At 43.3% G+C, this 18,990-nt stretch overlaps 1 protein-coding gene across 2 annotated transcripts in view; it reads right to left on the bottom strand.

Moving 5' to 3' along the window:
* Positions 1 to 17,276, bottom strand: part of LOC138261138 (uncharacterized) — a 295,522-nt gene extending 278,246 nt beyond the window's left edge. The window contains exon 1 of one of the 2 annotated variants that reach the window (XM_069209818.1): positions 17,196 to 17,276. The gene's annotated coding sequence lies outside the window, so the exon portion shown is untranslated. Of the gene's footprint in view, positions 1 to 17,128 lie in introns of both variants that reach the window. The other variant, XM_069209819.1, reaches the window with a different exon arrangement.
* Between the last annotated feature and the right edge of the window lie 1,714 nt (positions 17,277 to 18,990).

The raw sequence follows: 18,990 nt of genomic DNA on the forward strand, positions 1-18,990 counted from the left end.
TGAATGTAACAATTATTTTGCAAACCCCTACTCCCATATTGTGACCGGAGGCCAGGGTTTAGAGTAACAGGGTCAGTTTCTGCTCATAATCAATGGCATCCCAACTCTGAATTTTCATGCAGGGCTATGTCGTTATTCTGAGCTATACTTCGGTAGATAAAACTGTAGGTCCCCAGGCGATCATGAAACTAACTTCTGTTGTCATACGTTTATGGGGAAATGGCATCATTGACGTAGGTTGGACTATTGGTTGTAAGGTCACAGTCTTCCACGCTGAGATGCGGGGGGGAGGGTTTGGATGGGACCTCCAGCCTTATGGATTCCTTCTGGCGGCATGTAGAGCTGCTGTATGCCCAGCTACCACCTAACTGGGGAGGGATTTCTTCCACAGTGACTTTGCACCCTCCAGTTTTGGCGATACCTGGAGTAACCATTTCCACGTTGCATAAAACACCCAAAGAGCCATCCAACAACCTTGCTACATCACAGCCGAAGGTAGAAAACTACAGAGTACTATAGCACAAGCACCTGGAATGAATTTCCCAAAGAGTATTGACTGTTCAACAATGCTGAACTTTTCTTCTGGAGCATCTTGCCGGTTGTCCAAACAAAAGCAACAGCTTGTTGGCTCCAGATCACAAGGTGGGAGCTCCACAAGGTAATTAATACCATCAACAAGGGCTTCAATGCCATAATGGAAGAACTTTGTGCCCTAAGGATGATGGTGTTGCAACACCGTTATATACTAGATCCTATGACAGCCATGCAAGGAGGGGTTTGCAAGAAGATAGGCACTGCGTGCTACACATGTATTCCAGCAAATTATGCAGAAAATGTAACTTTGTAGAAGACAATACAAACACTGCATAATTTACAAACTAAGATAATCGAAGAAAAAGGTGCCCTAGATAGCTGCTTCAGTGGTTGGTTTGTGTCTCTGCCATCCTGGACATTGGGACAGTTGGGGGATCTGTTACCAACGACTGATCTTGCTACTAATATATTCTATGACACAAGCAATTTTAGCATGCATCAGCAGAATAGGCGCAAAGGCGGAGGGATGTTTTCAATAGGACACCAACATACGTAGTGGATTCCCAAGGGACATGTATCACCTGGTACCCAAGATAAACCAAGATCTAGATTAAGTAGTTGAAATATCAACTAGAGGGGGAATGTTGTAGGAAATGTAAAAAAATAAACACACTGTAGTAAATATGAAACATAAAAATATTGTGCAGTATCAAGCCCAAGCAGAAAACACACAGCCGTTCGTAGTTAGAAACCAGTTTATGTCTAACCCCCACACTGACTTGCGCAAGGTGAATGGTTCTTTTAAGGATATAATGGAATAAGAAACATGAAAGGGTTTTCAGTTAAAGGCCAACTCATGTCTAACAGACTCAAACATTTACAACATCAGCACACCAGTTCCCCAGCACATGCTCCAGTACTACAAACAGACTGCCCCCTGATAGGACAATGGGTACATATTTGAAAAAGCCCAAACCCCACAAGTGCACAATTAAACAATGGGTGCAGGGAAGGGACCAAATTCTGAGCACACGGAGATCGGAGAAACACAATGCGGCCAGAACACACTTCACATAGGTTAGATTTACCATGAAGTATGCACACATTCATGGTTCAAAGACTACTCTGCCATAAAGCACTGTCAAACGTATAATAAAGAATGAGCAATGTATTAGCTCAGGAGTTCAGAGCTATGGGGTCAGATGTTTTCGGGTGTTTGTCAAATTTAAATCTATAACTTGCAAGTTAACCATTATTTACTATATGTAATAAAGCATTATTGAATTGTATAAAAAGGCCTGTCTGAGAACAGGCATTTGAGAAAAACCATAGAGGCATAGGGTGCAGGACTGAGGTGCAGTCTACAGAGTTCTTCTCCCTGTCGCGACAGTTAGTAAATACTGTCTTTGGATTGCCAAGAAGAGTTTGCGTGGTCATTTAAGTCTTGGGAGCATTTTTGTTCACTCCGTAACAGTAGCAAGACAAAACTGTTCTCGTAGTCGGACGATCATTCTTGCTCACATGGAGAGGGTTAGACCTCTTCCAGCGAGGCAGAGCGGGACCACAGAATCCTGGGTTTTAATTGCTGCAATGGATATTTTCTGAAATCCCCCATACTGATGATAGCTAACTAAAGAAATCCCTTCAGCATCAGCTATTTGAGGCACAATTAAACAATTGAGCCATTTCTGAATCCAAAGTTACCCTCATTAAATCCACTGCTGAAAAAAAGCAGAGAGGCAGCTCAGTGTGACCGCACAAGCAGACAGTAAAAACACAAAAGAAAAAAAGCCCGTAAATATGAAGGCATATCCAGCTAAGACTTCTCGACATGGCATAGAGCCATGCAAAGAAATGCAAATATTTAACAAACTCATTGGAATGTTCTAATGTAGCAGACCGTACCTGTTAAATATTAGAACACATCTCTCTTCATCCATGGAAGAGGTTGCAATACCCATGACAACTTCCATAATAAAAAGAAATACTTGGACCTGAAAAAACAACCCATGCATAGTTCAGAGCTGTGTATACTGTCAGTGCCAATCACTTCTCAAAGTGATTTTAGGACTCACTGCAGTTTAATCTTTGCTTAAGGTGGTGGTATCCCACATCCCTGGAATACACCACAACTGCACCAAATGAACCAAAAAGGCAACTTTGAACGTGATGGGTGACATCCCTCTTATCCTTGACAAAAGGAATGCCTACCTTCTGGCCATGTCAACAACATTCTACACAGTAGACATGTGCCACTACTAAAGACCCTTGAACCAAGAATATGCTTCAAAGACCGGGCTAAACTGGTTCAGACTGCCCAAAAAGTCAATCACAAATTCACAATTAACAAACCTGGGAAACTACACATCTCAACCGCACTGAGTAGTCTGCTGTGTTACTCAGGGCTCCACACTCTCCTTGAGTCTATTCAATTTATATGGGGAGACATTAGGTTCACTACCAGAATATTTTGGTGTAAAGCTCCACCAGTATGCTCGTGACACACCTTTGTACTTACAACGGTCAATAAATCACCACTCTCAACAACCTACAAATCACTTTAAAGATAGCACATGATGGGATAAATACATATTGCTTGAAAACAAACCATCAGAAACCTGGGTTTTTGCTACTCTCCTTCAGATCCGACAAAAATCTACACCTCATTGATAAACAGAATTATCAGTTTGGCGCCATGCCAGAAACTAATGCAGCAGTCAAATACGCATGGCCATATCTTTTCTTACAATGATTCCTTCTGCAAACAAATTAGTGCAGTCCGCCAACATCCATCTCCACCAAAGAGAATAAAACACCTTCTTTCCTAAGTCAATTAAAAAGAGCAGCTAATGCTCTCATCGTACTAAGAACTGATTAAGGCAACGCAATCTTAGTGTCTACCAGTTTTCAGGCTGTCCCCTCCAAAGGCTGCTTTACACACCACAGCATGCTTTATTTCAGGGAGAAAAAAAAAGGTTCAACCACATCGGCCCAATCTTGAGGGAGCATCAAGACTAGAGACAAGACTTAAGTTAAAAATGTGTCACCTCAAGTACAACGCTGCAATTATGGCAAACGTAGCAATTTAGCTCTCCTCTTGTCAATTTCAGATGGCAAGAGATAATCTAGAAGTAAGAGCTCTTATATCATTCTTATTGCCTCATCATCTGAGAACACCACCTAACATCTACTTATTATGAAAACACCTAAAAGACTTACTTTTTCAAGTCTTACATTGGTACACTGGGTCCTTTGAAGACTATCAATAGGGGGCCTTGATTAGTCTAAAACCCACTAATGTCAAAACTGAGTACTAACAATTATTTTTGAATGGCCTAATAGCCACTAATGTAATTTGTTATATGCTTGTGTAAGCTGATATTCTATATCGTCCCTGCTCTACCCATTCCTACGCCATCTTCAAAATCGCCCTTCAAGTCTTCCCATTCCTCCTGTATTCATGATCGACTCTCTTTGATGCTATGTAAAGCACTTTATTACCTTTCTGGTGAACCAGAGAGATATAAAACCTTTAAATAAAATAAATGCAGCACAGAGACTCAGCCTAGCGCTAAGTGAATGTTGCTGCTTGCGTACACATGAAGAGAAAAACGCATTGGTTTTCTTTTCTTGTTTCAGAAAAGCATTGGAAGTACAGCAACAGGCATATAGTACGGATGACTGGTGCATACCAATGCTTCAGTTGAGGTCCCCAAACAAAGACAGCATGCATTAAGATCAAAAGAGATAAAGCACTTTGCTAGTGTCTGGTGTATCGGTTTTCTTTTAGAATTAAAAGTATATTTTGAAAAGCTCAAACCTTCCCAATAAAACTAAGATTTTGATTTTTGCATTCTTTTTTGATTGCGAAGTAGATAAAACATTTCATAATTTGCATATTTTATTGATGTATAATTGTTCCTGGTTTTTGTATGATGCATTGGAGTTCAAATCACAGAAACTGCTTAGGTGGGGGTCCAAGCTTCCAGTAGTGATTCAAAGGGGGTTAGCAGGAGTTAAAAGGTTAAGAGCTGTTTGCCTACTGAACTCTCCTTTACTATGATCATCATTTCAAGTAGAAATTATTCCTTATTAGAAGGCCCAAAGAGGTTTAAATGAAGCCGTGGTGGTAAATAAGCCAACTCAGACAAATTTGTTTTTGTCCATCCCACCAAAGAGGCTGCCTGTACTGTGCACTACTACTCACCCGGCACGTGACTCTACTAGTGCTATGACATTTCACAGCTTCAGTAAAAGACACAAGTGAGTGGACATAAACAGGCAAAACGTGTTTTGTCTCCCTGTTTGTGCCATGGCCGGTGAAGGAAAGGTCACTCCTCTGGCCCTGTTCAACAGACCTCTTTCAAGCAGCTCTTTTTGTACACCCCTTCAGGGATGGTCATCCTTCAGTGACAGAAGATTGGTGATGCGCTTTTACCCAACAAGAGGGCCAATTGAGAGGGAAAGGCAGAGAGGCAGACACCATGGTTGCTTAAACAATGGCTAGTTATTCACAGTTATTACCCCCCTCAAGAAAACTGTGTAGCAGACTTGCCCACTTTCTCCACCAGTGGGTATCACTTACTTCAGACCCTTGGATTCTAGAAACATGCAGGGTTAGAAGATAAAGCTGTACTCTTCCCCAGTTAAACTAGATCCTCCTCGTCTGAATTAGATTTTTTCAAACCAGGAAAAAGGGTTAGTACAGGAGGAGGTATGAGATCTTCTTCGGAAGGGAGCAGAGGAGATGATGCTGGATCCATGTTAGGTTTTGACAACAATCTTTTCTCAGCAAGATAGGGAGATGAAGGCTACCATCCAGTCATAAATCTCAAACAGTAGACCAGATTTGTTGTCTACTGGTACTTAAAGAAAGAAGGAGTCCATTCTATCAGGGAGTATCTTCAGCAGTGGAACTGGATGGTAAAGATTAATCTTGAAGATGGTCGTTTCCAATTCATCAGTATCACATATCTGAGATTTTGGGGTTATCAACGGCCCTGTGGTGTTTCATTGAACTTCTGAAACCTGTGGTAGGTCAGTTTAGGTCTGACTGCTTCCAGGTGGTAGACTAGCAAGATGAACTGTTGATATAATGTATAAAGATTTGGCAGGCGTGACCAAAGAGTTTTGGCACCGCTGTCTAGACAGAAGAATAGCAGTGAAAGCAGAGGATCTTCTCGGTTTAGACAACTTGCTGGCAGACTAGGGCTTGAGGTTTCTGCAGGACTGGAGTAATTGATCTTGGGATCTGGTAGTGTTTTGACACAATCTAGATCTTTGTAAATAGATTTATATGGAGTGTGTCTCTGTGGTAAGCTTCCTCAGCTCCTCAGTTTGATACCGGAAGCAGAAGTCTTAGATGCTTTTCTGCAATGTAGAGCATACACTTTCTATCTTTGCCATGATTCTCAGGTCACTGGTGCAGGGCAGGAGAGGGAAAAAAGACTCTGGTCCCTCAACTTCTAGAGGTCCCTGCTGATCACCCCAGAATTTACTGGGATCCAAAGGGGAATCCTCAAAAGATTTTTTTTTTTTTTTTTTAAATACAGAGTTCTCTTCAGCTGAGGACATGGAAGATTTCAGGGGAGCTTGAAGTGATCCAGGCATTGTGCAGCAGGCATTGTCAGTTGTAGCGACTCAAGTGCTCCACATACTCAAGCAGGTTACAAATATGCCTGGTCAGCAAGTATGGTTTAGCTAGTTTGAGGACTGTTAGAAATGGGGTCTTTGGTAGGCAGTCAGGTTACCCCCTGTCCAAGCAAGGACCCTCACTCTAGTCAGGGTAAAGGAGAATCACCCTCAGCTAACCCCCACTCACCCCCTTGGTAGCTTGGCACGACCAGTAGGCTTAACTTCAGAGTGCTAGGTGTAAAGTATTTGTACCAACACACACAGTAATTCAATGAAAACACTACAAAATGACACCACACAGGTTGCGAAAAATAGAGAATATTTATCTAAACAAAACAAGACCCAAAACGACAAGAATACACAATACACAAGTCATCACTAAAAATGCAAAAAGAGTCTTCATGTAATTTTAAACACAATGCTAACGCTGTTAGCGTGAAAATGTACCTTGGGTGCGTCAAAAATAACCCAGCACGGGCGAGTGTACGTCAAAAAGGACTTGCAAAGCATCGATTTCACTCACGAGCGAGACCTTGCTTTGTTGTTTTTCCTTTAGTCAGGCCGGCATGCGTTGTTTCTTCTGGCCTCTGAATTAGGCTTACTTCAAAGGAAAGCCTCTCTTGTTTGTGAAATCCTGCCTTGCCCAGTCCAGGCCACAGACATACACCAGGGGGTTGGAGACTGCATTGTGTGAGGGCAGGGACAGCCCTTCCAGGTGTAAGTGACCACTCCTCCCCTACCTCCGAGCACAGATGGCTCATCAGGAAATGCAGACTACACCCCAGCTTCTTTTGAGTCACTCTCTATTGAGAGGTGCAACCAGCCAAACTGACCCAGACAGGGAATCCACAAACAGGCAGAGTCACAGAAATGGTTTAAGTAAGAAATTGCCAACTTTCTAAAAGGTCTGTTTTCAAACACACAGTCTTAAAATCAACTTTACTAAAAGATAGATTTTTAAATTGTGAGCTCAGACACCCCAAACTTCATGTGTCTATCTGCTCCCAAAGGGAATCTACACATTAATTATATTTAAAGGTAGCCCCCATGTTAACCTATGAAATGGACAGGCCTTGCAACAGTGAAAAACGAATTTAGCAGTATTTCACTGTCAGGATATATAAAACACATTACTATATGTCCTACTTTAACCATACATTGCACCCTGCCCTTGGGGCTACCTAGGGCCTACCTTAGGGGTGCCTTACATGTAAGAAAAGGGAAGGTTTAGGTCTGGTAAATGGGTACAATTGCCAAGTCGAATTTACAGTTAAAAACTGCACACACAGACACTGCAGTGGCAGGTCTGAGACATGATTACAGAGCTACTTAGGTGGGTGGCACAACCAGTGCTGCAGACCCACTAGTAGCATTTGGTTTGCAGGCCCATGGGCACTTCTAGTGCACTTTACTAGGGACTTACTAGTGAAACAAATATGTCAATCATGGATAAACCAATTACACACACATTTTGTATAGGAGCACTTGCACGTTAGCACTGGTTAGCAGTGGTAAAGTGTCCATGGTAACAATAACAGCAAAATCTGAGTCCAGCACACATCAACAACCCGGGAACCAGAGGCAAAGAGTTAAGGGAGACCACACCAAGGATGAAAAGTCTAACAAGGACCAACAGATTGATCCCATTTTCGCCCCTCCATTAGAGGTATTTTATTTTGTGGTTTTTATGTTTTTTAAAGGCAAAGCCTATAGGGCTATTAATGCATACTTGTCAGTAATTTCTCCAGGGCCTGAGCTTTTGGAGAGTGAGCCAGCCGTCAAGCATTGCCTATTGTGCTGAGCTTTATGATCTATTTGTCTAAATGTCCCACATAGACTCAAGTACTGTCCTCTCTTGGATGTTTGACTTGTGTGGAATTTCCTGGTGAAATCAGACTCTAATGACTTCCTCTCTCTGAACTCTCCGAGTTAACTATGTTATGTCTTGTTTCTTTCACAGAGATTCTTATGTTAAAGCATTGGATATTGCCAACAAAACTTTTTTGCCGCAGCAGGTTACTGTTCATGCAACTAGACACATGAAGAGTTTAGGAGCCTCTTTTTTACGTAACTTCTTGCAATGTGGGAAAGTTGTGTGTTGTAGATGGTCTCAAATGTTATGTTATGAAGTATAGATAGACTTTCAGCCTCAGTACCCTTACTTTCATTTAGCAAGCCTTTTAGACGTTTTTTCTTCTACTGATCTGCCCATGTTTGGGGCCAATTCAGCCAGGGGATATATTATCGCTCAAGGCATCTTCAGGTAACTATGGAAGCAGCACAAAGGTCTCATGAGTCTACCTTTAATTATTTTTACTTTACACCGTTCATGCAAGCATACCACAATAGCACTGATGCTTTCAATGTGCCATAACTGAACCATCGGTCTCGTAACAGAAAGTAACATTCCTCCCCCCCCCCCCTCTCCCCCCCCCCCCCACACACAGATGCGACAGGAGGTTCAGACTCCATTAAAATGCAGATGCGAGGATTATCTCTCCCAGCTGCACCCATAACTTTTGAAATGTGTTTTCTTTCGTAGTGTAATTTTCTTCTCATTTCAGCGTTAGGAAAGTATTGGGAAGTTCCTACTTGTCCTTTTGGTTTTCCTTGTCTTTTACAGGGGAAGTTTTTCAAGTTCAAGCCATTGTGAAACGATGACTGTTTGGATCCATGAATAACTGATTTGTTTTTTTTAGTTGGCAGTTCAGTTTTGGTTTCACCAAGAAGAGTTACTTGTGGTCTTTTGACTATTTATAGGGCAGTCTCTGATGTCCTAATGGGCCACTCGATGTCCCAGGGTCTGAAAGTACAGTATGTGTTTGCCGATCTACAATGGGTTTTTTCTGTATTTTCTTGCACTAGAATTGTATTTGATGCAGCTACATTTAAGTAAATAAGTGAACACATAACGGTCCTCTTGTTTTTAATAGAATATAAACACGTGAGGGTGATTTTACATTACTGTAAATACATGTTGCACCATCATAATATTTGTTATTGAATATAACCAAAATGAATAACCACCTTAAAGGCTTGATCTATTAACTGCGTCCATTCAACTCCACAACTTGTCTCAGCAGCTTCGTTGGTTGCATAAATGGGGTTAATAGCAAGGGGGTTGGATTAGTGACAAGTACCATCACTCCTCTTCTGAAAGTGTAGCATTATCACACGGATTAGCACTGAAGAGGAAGTAGTCAAGCTGCCTCTCAGCTCTTCCAGGACAGTGCAAGTTTATTAACCACAAGGAAGAATTAAATAGGAGGGTAGAGTTTTTGTGCAGGTAAAATGTGCACAAGAGGTTGTCAATCTTATCTTTTGACAGTTTAGATTGATCAGAAAGATGGACACAGCATAAGGAGATGGCAAGCCTCCTTAAAATTCTTATGAAAGCACAGCATGAGATCTTTGATAGACATAACAGAAGGAGCTCTCAAGCTTCCTTTCCTGAAAGTGTAACATTATCACTTAGACTGGAGCTGCAGGCGGAGCTTCCTCTCTCTCTCACCTTCTAACAGTGCAACATTATTAGATAGAAGGACGGAGCAGATGCTGCTGTCCCCCTGCCTCTCCTGAAAGTAGAGATTTATCACATCTCCAGAAAGAGGCGTCAATCTGCACCCTAGTAGCAGCCACAAAATCTTACGGCAGTGGATGAATCTCACATACTGCAAAAGAAGCTGACAACTTCCTCTCCACTTTCATCAGAAAATGCAGCATTTACCCATATGTGAAGGCTACTGACAAAAGCCAACAAACTTCCTCCCTTGGAACACACCATACAAACACGTGAATAGTGGCTAGCAAGCTTCCTTGCTCCTCTTCTAGAGCAGGAGGATGCCATTATGAAGACAGCAGAGAAGAACACTGTAAGTTTGCTCCTCCCTCCTGCCGCAACGTATAAACATTGCAGAAAGAACTGCAAGCTTCCTTTCTTACATCTTGTAGCACAGAATGATTATGATGCAGAAATTCACAGACAATGGAGTTGGGAGGCGTCCTTTCCTCTCCCTAGGATCACTGTATATTTTGGAAACAGATAAACTTCCTAGAAGGAGAAAAAACGCTCACTCGACCATTCCTGGCTCAGGAAGGGTATAGTTGACATTGACGAAGTCGTGGCCAGTACAATGTCCTTATGGGACTCGAAGTGGTAACTAGACTGAGGTCCTTGAGTCAATTAGACTGGGCCTGGAAGGATGCTAGTGCCAGGGGTATGATGACAAAACACCTGCTCGCCATGGTGGGGACTTAATGGACAAAAATGCGAAAGGGTCTATGTGCAGACTGTACAGTGACCTTTAAAATGGCCAATCAGGTCAGAGCCACTGTGCTACTAAAATGGGCTCTTGCTGCTCCACTACGCCAAATACAAAAGTGATAACTCCTAACCCCCCACCACCACCCTTGCCCTGATCCACTAGAGAAGTGGGCTGAAGGGTTGCACAGAAGCCCTTGAAATGTAGTGGATCAGCATGTAGGCCACACTACAATGAGTAGAAGGGAGGCAAGTGGTGTAGCCGTGAATTTAAAAAGGACAGCACAAATGCTACAAACTACTCATAGTACTACTTCCTGAAATTTGAAAGGATGTTCAGCGCACCCCTCAGAGCAGTAATCGGGGAGTCAAGTGGGGGAAAAATGTAAAGACACAATACTAAATGCTGGGAAGGCAGAGCAAGAGCTCAGAGGACCTCTGTGAGATGCCTGCATTTGGGAGCAACAGGCATTCCAAGGCAAACCAGGAAGGGGGCAAGCAAGGGAGATGGGTGAATGCGGTACTAGTGGTACAAGTATACAGCCTGCCCATGGCACATTTTCCCAATAACCCTACCTCAAGAGGTTGCAGGTAGCAGCAGGAGTACACAGACTAGAGATGCAGCAGCCACTTGAGAAAGCAAGGGTAGCAACCGAGAATCATGGCCAGAACTGGTTCAACAGGCAGGTACAAGTTGAGGCTGAGGGAAACCAACAACAGCTGGAGGCATCCCGTGTGAAACAAGCAAGCAAAGACCCATTCTAGCTGCATGGAAGGGGGCATTAAGGATGAGTAAACTGTGAACGCGAACAGATAACACGCCTTAGTTACGGTCCAACACTGGATAAACTAAACGTCCAGATCGAATGCTGGATTCACCTCCCCACTGTCCATGGCGGGCCACATCACCGTGATCAAAACAGTAGTACTCCCACGTTTTTTGTATTTGTTCATAAACATCCCCATTCCCCTCACAAATTCCTTCTTTGCAACTTTGCAGACATCCTTGACACGACTGGTCTGAGTGGGCGCCTCTGGGTCCGATGGGACATTTTGGTACTCCCATAAGAGCGTGGGGGCTTCGGTGCTCCTCATTTCCAACTGTGTTATTTAAAAGCTGAATGCCACTACACTTAATGATGTCACCACGACTCGCGAATGCCCTTCACAATCCTGGAAGGGGACCTAATGTATTCCACTCGTCTAAAAACTCTGCTCCCAACCCTTCGCCACTGGACAATCAACCCTTAGGCACAACATGTTGGGCACGGTGAAGGCTGGGGCGCCTTTTGGAGGGAACCATGCTCTATTCTCCTGCCTTCCCCTGAAAGGACAACGGGTGGCTACCTCTCACTTGAATAACTGGTGCACTCTACCCTTGACATCCACACTTTGGTCAATGTGGGGGCATATCTTCCAAGACAGTAAAATTTTCTCGTGAACAGGTGAAACTCGGTTTCATAGCGCAACCACAATGGACCACTTTGTCCTCTGTAGTCAGCAGAGTATGTTGCATGTACAGATTGCCACCTACCTGGTGGAACCAGCCGACTTCACCCCCTCACTCTTCTGATCACTGCTGACTCTAGCCAAAATCTGGTCCCCAAACTGTATCACGCTTGTTTCGCTCTGCGACCGGGAGGTGCGAGGGGCTTGGGAAGTGTAGCTGGGACAGTCGTTACCAGACAGGCTTTGGTACGCCTGCTGCTCTGTGATCCACACTGTATCCCCAAACCACGGACATAAACTGCTCCATTACAAATTAATTCGCAGACTCTACATGACACCCGCTGCGCTGGCCTAATTTGATCCCAAACAATCCTCCATCTGTCCAAAATACACCGAGGGGAATGCAGATTTTGTCCACATGACATGTCCATACATACCAGCATACTGGCACAATGTATTTCCCACCTTATCCTCAATGCTAGACACCTGGGTCCCGCCGGACCCCTTGCTGACCCTACTGAGGTACACAGTACCCACACCTCAGCCCCTACAGCAATATGCAGCCATGGCACTACTGCTGGCCAAACGCGAGCTAGCTCTATACTGGGGCTAAAAGACCTCTCCTCAAAAGCAAGCATGGCTCAAAAGTCTTAGAAATTGTGACACAACCAGTGGAGAATTTGTTTTGTAACCACCTACTTCTCGTCCTAGAGATATTTGGCAGGCCCTGCGTGCTTACCTCCTATCACGACAGAATGCAGAGACACCGGGTGGCCCAGCTCTGTCCACCCCTCCCCCACAACCAATGCCTACACTTTGTCATGATCCTGCTCAGTTTCTGTACAGCTCTGACCGGGTGTGTTTCTCACTTGCTGTAACGCTGCTTCTCAATTTATGGTTATTGTGACTTGCTACATTGGCATGCATCCTTCTAACTTGTGAAGTCCGACTTGATGTACTTATTGTTTTGTGAATTTACTACTCCAGCCATGGTGATGTGCATTGCTCATGTTTGTTGGAAATTCAATAAAAATAGTTTTTAAAAAAATAAAAAAAATAAAGGATGAGTAACCTAACAAGCTGCAATGCGTGGCTGGAACTGCCACCAGAGGGTCAAGACACAACAAACAGAGCATGGAGGATGAAAGCTTGATGTCTGAGGTCAACGCAGTCAAATTTGTCAAGTCAGAGAAGGCAAGGAACTTAACCACTGCAAGGTGAGCATGCAAATGCAGCAAGAGGCAATGCTTAATGGGATACATCAGTCAAGGCATGTGGCAGAATGTCTTGGTGTTTAATAACTGTAGCACTCAGATAGCTGTGGTAAATTGTGCGCAACAGGTGATCTTTTAATCAGGAGTACAGAGACACCCAGTGACAGCAGTAGGAGCAACAGCTAGCAATATTTTGCATCAGGCACATTTGGTAGTTTCAGAGGAATAAAAGCAAAGTGGCAAACAGGCCCAAAATGCATGTGCCTGGGCATTTTGAAGATAGTGAAAGTCTTCAGCCATTCTCAACTTGGACAGGGTGTTGGGAGAGTACTATGATAATCCTAGTAACTCCTACATCTAACACTAAAATCCAGTTTGAGGCAGGCACTTTTCACACAATAAACCCAGAGACAGAAGTCTATTAGGAAAAACCCAAGTGACAAAAGTCTAGTAGGACAAAAGCCCATTTCTCCAGCAACCAGACAGTGGCTAATAAACAATTCTCTTGGTATCCTGTTCCCTCTCTTTAAAGTATCTCATGTGTTACATGTGGCTTAACGGGCCCGTCTGTCTGGATTTTACACTTAATGTAAAAAAGGATGCCCTCAACTTCATCCCAGACATTCTGTGCAGTTCAGATAAATCAGCTCTGCCCATTCAGGTTAACCTAATGTTTGCTCCTGTGAGGCATTTCACAACTATTCACAGTTATTCAAGAATGTGCACAGGCTCACATCTGGCAGAGACTTATGGTAATTAGCCCTGTGAGAGTGGAGTCAGTGAAAGGGTACATTTCTGAAAATTACTTTTGAGATTTCCTAAAAATCTGACTTCACAATTTTTTAACTGGTCCCATTCCAGAGTTACAGTATCAGTATTTAATCTTTACTCTGAATTTCTACGTAGGACAGCTAGGCATGTCATAGTGAAAATAGCTTTTGGGATCTAGGTCCTGCAGGGACATGATAACATTAATTTTCTACAAGTCCCATGCACTACCTTGTGGGCTGCAAGGCTTACATAAGGATGGCTTACTAATATTTAAGGGGGTGAGTTACCAATCAAAAAATGTGTTTACTTGGACACGTTTTAGTGCATGTTTTACATGGTTACAAACAGGTTACACTTGTAGGCCTGATGCTATGTTTGCACTATAGCAAATGGCACAATAAGTGCTACAGACCACTAGCTACATTTAACTTACAGGCCCTTTGGTGCATTTTGAACCATATACTAGGGATTTATAGGCAAGTTAAGCATATCAATTAAGAATGTGTCATTACAACCATGTTGAAAGGGGGAGCACAGGCACTTTACTCCTGGCTAGCAAAGTTGAAGTGCACAGAGTTCTAAAGCCAGGAAAAATCTAGGATCCAGCAACCTACAAAAAAAAAATCTAGGATGACCATGCAGCAAAAAAAAGGAGTGAATCTCTGGGCAGCACAAAGGAGGGTGGAAGGTCAGATTGGCATGGATCAAACCCTTGAGAGTAAGAGAGGGGAGGGCTCGCCGACCCAGTGGATAGACCTCGGGATGCCAGACAACAGAGTCGCGGTGGGGTAAATTAAGAAGGGCACAACACCAGGAAGACATGCCACTTGCAGCCCAAACCGGGACAGAAGCTGACAGTAAACAATTAGAAGGAAGATCGAGCCCCAAATCTGCAGAAGTGTAATCAAACAAAATTATGAAAATGCAAAAAATGTGTTCACAAACGAAATTATGAAACTGATGCTGAAGAAAAATGTGTCATCTAAGTGTAATAGTATTTTTCTGTGACTGGTTGTCAATAAAATATAGCCTATTTTGTCAACAAGAGAAAACTTATATGGGAGCAGGAACTATTGAAGGGAAATGATGGTTTGAGTGGCTCGACTGAGCCGGTTACACACCGAACAAAGTACTGGAATGTGTTTGCCCATTTTGGCAAAGACGCTTGTTGAATTTGTGTACAAAACAGTGCAAAGTTTTCTTTCCAACCTCTCCCCTTCAATCCCCAGGAGTAGCAGCATTTGGTTACCATCACACAAAACAATACTACAGACGGACACTGCAAGTTTACCCTGCATGTGCATGCTTTTTACTGCTCAAACCGTTAAAACCAGTAATTCCGCATTAATTTCCCGCCCATTAACACAGCTTGTATGACAGTGTTTTCAGATGAAACTGCCAGCTGTAAATGTGTCAATGTTGGGGGGAACCTATGGTGGGACACTCAGACCCATCAAATGGTAATGGGCTGAAATAACTGCTCTTCTTGGAACTGGACTGCACATACAACAGCAGTGTCTGGTGAGATGCACCGATAGCACTGACCCCTCTGCACAGCACTCTACCTAACTCAGTTTGTACAGTAACAGCCATGGGGTAGTGGGGTACATGGCTGGGTCTCATACCTTTTCACTGCATTGCTACCCTCTCCTTCGAATTGCATGGTGATGGAAGATTTATTGAGGCACCCTCTCTCCAAGGAATGGCTTGCTATTAGAACTGTTGTGTTCAGGGATTCCCTTTAGCACGGGAGCACTGACATGCAGAGGTCGTAAGCCTCGGAAAATCCTAAGAATATTACCAGACCAACAGGTCTAGTGACTTGAATAATAAACTCAACCTAATAATGCACCTGACCCTTAAACTAGGCTTACATTGTGTGATCCTAGGCAAATATTTGATTTTACCAAGTCACATTTGTCTTCATTAATGCACATTAGAGCACCTTCAAATATGCACGTTCAGCATTCCCACTATATAAAACTCTTTTGTTTGATTTAACAGACTGAACTTTAGCTATGTGTATAATAAGACTCTAGCCCACAGATTACACCCGAATTTCTTCTTAATTCACTACAAGCATTGTCATCAGGGTGGGAGGAGGTATGTTTTTCAGCTCACATTTAAAATCTCTTATTTTTAATAAATATATTACTAAAGCATGATATAGTAGTGCACTGTCGTCTACTGACGGCACATTTTCCGCTGAAATAGCCACAAACATTCCCACTGAAATGCAGTTTTTACTTATAGACCTACATAGCATTCAATGTATGGTAATAGAGTTTCAGAAAATATTTATCATTTGCACATCACCAAATAAAGTACGCTTATTTGCTTTGAACATACAAAACAAACCTTTGTGAAACAGAAAACAGGTCACTAAGAAGCTAAAAAGAAAAACACACACAGAGCCGTCACAGTAACACCTCTGACAGGTTACCATATAAGTATGTAAAAAACACACAGCAATCCGTAGACCAAAAGAATATCTACAACAACAGCGTCCAACCAGGACTGTTATACCACCCCCTTACTCCCAGAGTTCTTTAGTTTGGAGCTGCAGGATGAACAGGTGCCAAACTCTACAGAAATAGTATTTAAACACACTTTAACCCAGGTCGGAAGGGAACTGCTGATTTTATATATATATATATATACACACACACACACACACACACACACACACACACACACACACATTGGTCAGTCCAGTGCATGGAGCTGCCTGTAGAAGTTGGAAGCATCAGTCTACATCGGAGCTAAGCAAACTTAAGTATATTTTACCGCTTTTTCTATGGACTGCCACTGCCAGGATGTGTGTTTCTACTGCAGGTCTGTATTAAAGAACTCCGAGAGTAAGCAAGTTAAATGACAGCCTCGCTCTCAAAACAAGCAGGGGTAGGAGAAATATTTTTTAATGGGATGTGGGTGGTAGGCGCCAAATCTGGTTTCGAGACGCAGAGCCCAGCCCTGGGTGTGTTACCTGGAGCCCTGCCCGTCCGGGGCTGGAAACGAGCATCCAAGCCAGGAAAAGAAACCAAGTCACATCCACAAGCCGGGCGCCTAAAGCGCCACCTGAACATCCTGACACTCTAGAATCTCTTCACCGACTTTATCACAATGCAACACAACTCTGGAACCCTTAAAGAGAACTCAACCACTCCAATATTTTATTCTCTTTCATTCACTCATTTACCGAAATGCGGCCACTTCGACAACAGTTCAACATTTAAGCGCCAAAACGTGACAACCTCAAACTTACAGGCAGTACTCAGCCAGCATTAACCGTCATGGGTACCGGAGCCTCGCGGAACTATACCATGACTTACCTCTTAACTCCCGCCGGTGGGTCTTAAAAATCCTATTACCAACTTTGCTTTGATTTCGACTGTAGTGTATTTCATAAATTGACGGCAGGGAGAGCCAATGAAACAGCTAATTGACGCGATAAGTGACTAATAGTAGGAGGGGCACTGTCTCATAAACATATAATTGGTTAGAAAAGGAATGGCCCGCCTCGGGAAGCGCCCGCCCATCTGCTCCGGATGTGATCACCTCGGAAGTGACTGCGGCAAGCCGCATGCGGACGCTTCTATAACCCATTCGAGGCTGCCTGGTCGGTCGCCCCTGGTGATGGGGGTGTGGCGTTTGACAGATTTGTAGGGAGGGGAGCTGTTGGATGGGAGTCCCCACCAGGCTGTGTACCGTAAGGCGCACGTGAGCAGCCCACGTTCATTGCCCTTTACAGGTTTAACTGCGAGGGGCGCAGCAGTGACATCATTTCGGACTAGTTAGACACTTTCGGTTTCGCTTTCTCGCAGTCTCAGCGGAGATTTCTAGTACGGTGTCGGGGAGAGGTTGGGCACTCAGACGTTTTAGCCACACCGGACCGAAGACGCACCAAAGAAAGCTTCCTGACGTTACTAATAACTGTGGGTTACGCTGCGGAAATTATTTTCTCGCAACATATACTTAACGACCCGTTAACACAAAAATGCAGCTAATATTTGAACGCTACTCTAAACTTCCTCGGCGGATCATGAAGCTAATGGACGGCTTGATACTGTGGTAGACATTTTAAAACATTGGTGCGTTTTTGTTATTTAGGCTGATATGGGATAAATGTCACTATAGCCAGAATTTTGGTGTCCTTTCACAAGGAGGTTTTGGAACTGGCTAGATAAATGGAAAAAGTATTTCAGCTGTAACAGTAGTGACTAGGCACCTAGTGTCGTCATTTAAAGGATGTACTGTTTCGCAATTGTGACCCAAACGCCCAGAAGACAGTTGATTGAACAGGCAATGCAAGTTTTTTTAATTTGTTTTTTAGTGGTTTATATAGCGCAAACTCAACTCAAATGTATTGAAGCGATTTATATGAGGACCAGTTATGTAACACAGGGACACATTCATTAGGGCCGATCATGCGAGTGTATCCACTTGTGCATCCGTCTTGTTGGCTTGCGTGGCACTCTTCTTTACATTCTTGTAATTTGTCACTGTAGGGCACGCATCATTTCTGTTCTTGTCTGTGGAGCAGGGACCAAGCACGGATTGATTCAACTTAATCAGTGCCTGTCCGCTGCTCTTCAAATGATTGATGTCCTATTTTGTTCTTTTTAACTTTTAGGGCCCATGCAAACTGAAGGCTTGTGACTGGCAAGAATGTGCCCAGCACGACAAACAAAATTGCGAAGTTTTATTTCTTTATAGCTAACTTTCTTTTATTTTGCTGAGACATCTGTTCTCACTTCCCACTCATGATTTTTTTTTTTGTTTTTGGTTGTGGGCTTGTGAGAAAGTAGCCTCTTTCTAGCCTTGTTACCCCCACTTTTGGCCTGTTTGTGAGTGTATGTCAGGATGTTTTCACTGTCTCACTGGGATCCTGCTAGCCAGGGCCCGGTGCTCATAGTGAAAACCCTATGTTTTCAGTATGTTTGTTATGTGTCACTGGGACCCTGCTAGCCAGGACCCCAGTGCTCATAAGTTTGTGGCCTATATGTATGTGTTCCCTGTGTGATGCCTAACTGTCTCACTGAGGCTCTGCTAACCAGAACCTCAGTGGTTATGCTCTCTCTGTACAAATTCTCACTAACAGGCTAGTGACCATTTTCACCAATTTAC

Source organism: Pleurodeles waltl, chromosome 10 (genome assembly GCF_031143425.1).
Source record: "Pleurodeles waltl isolate 20211129_DDA chromosome 10, aPleWal1.hap1.20221129, whole genome shotgun sequence".
Lineage (NCBI taxonomy): Eukaryota > Metazoa > Chordata > Amphibia > Caudata > Salamandridae > Pleurodeles > Pleurodeles waltl.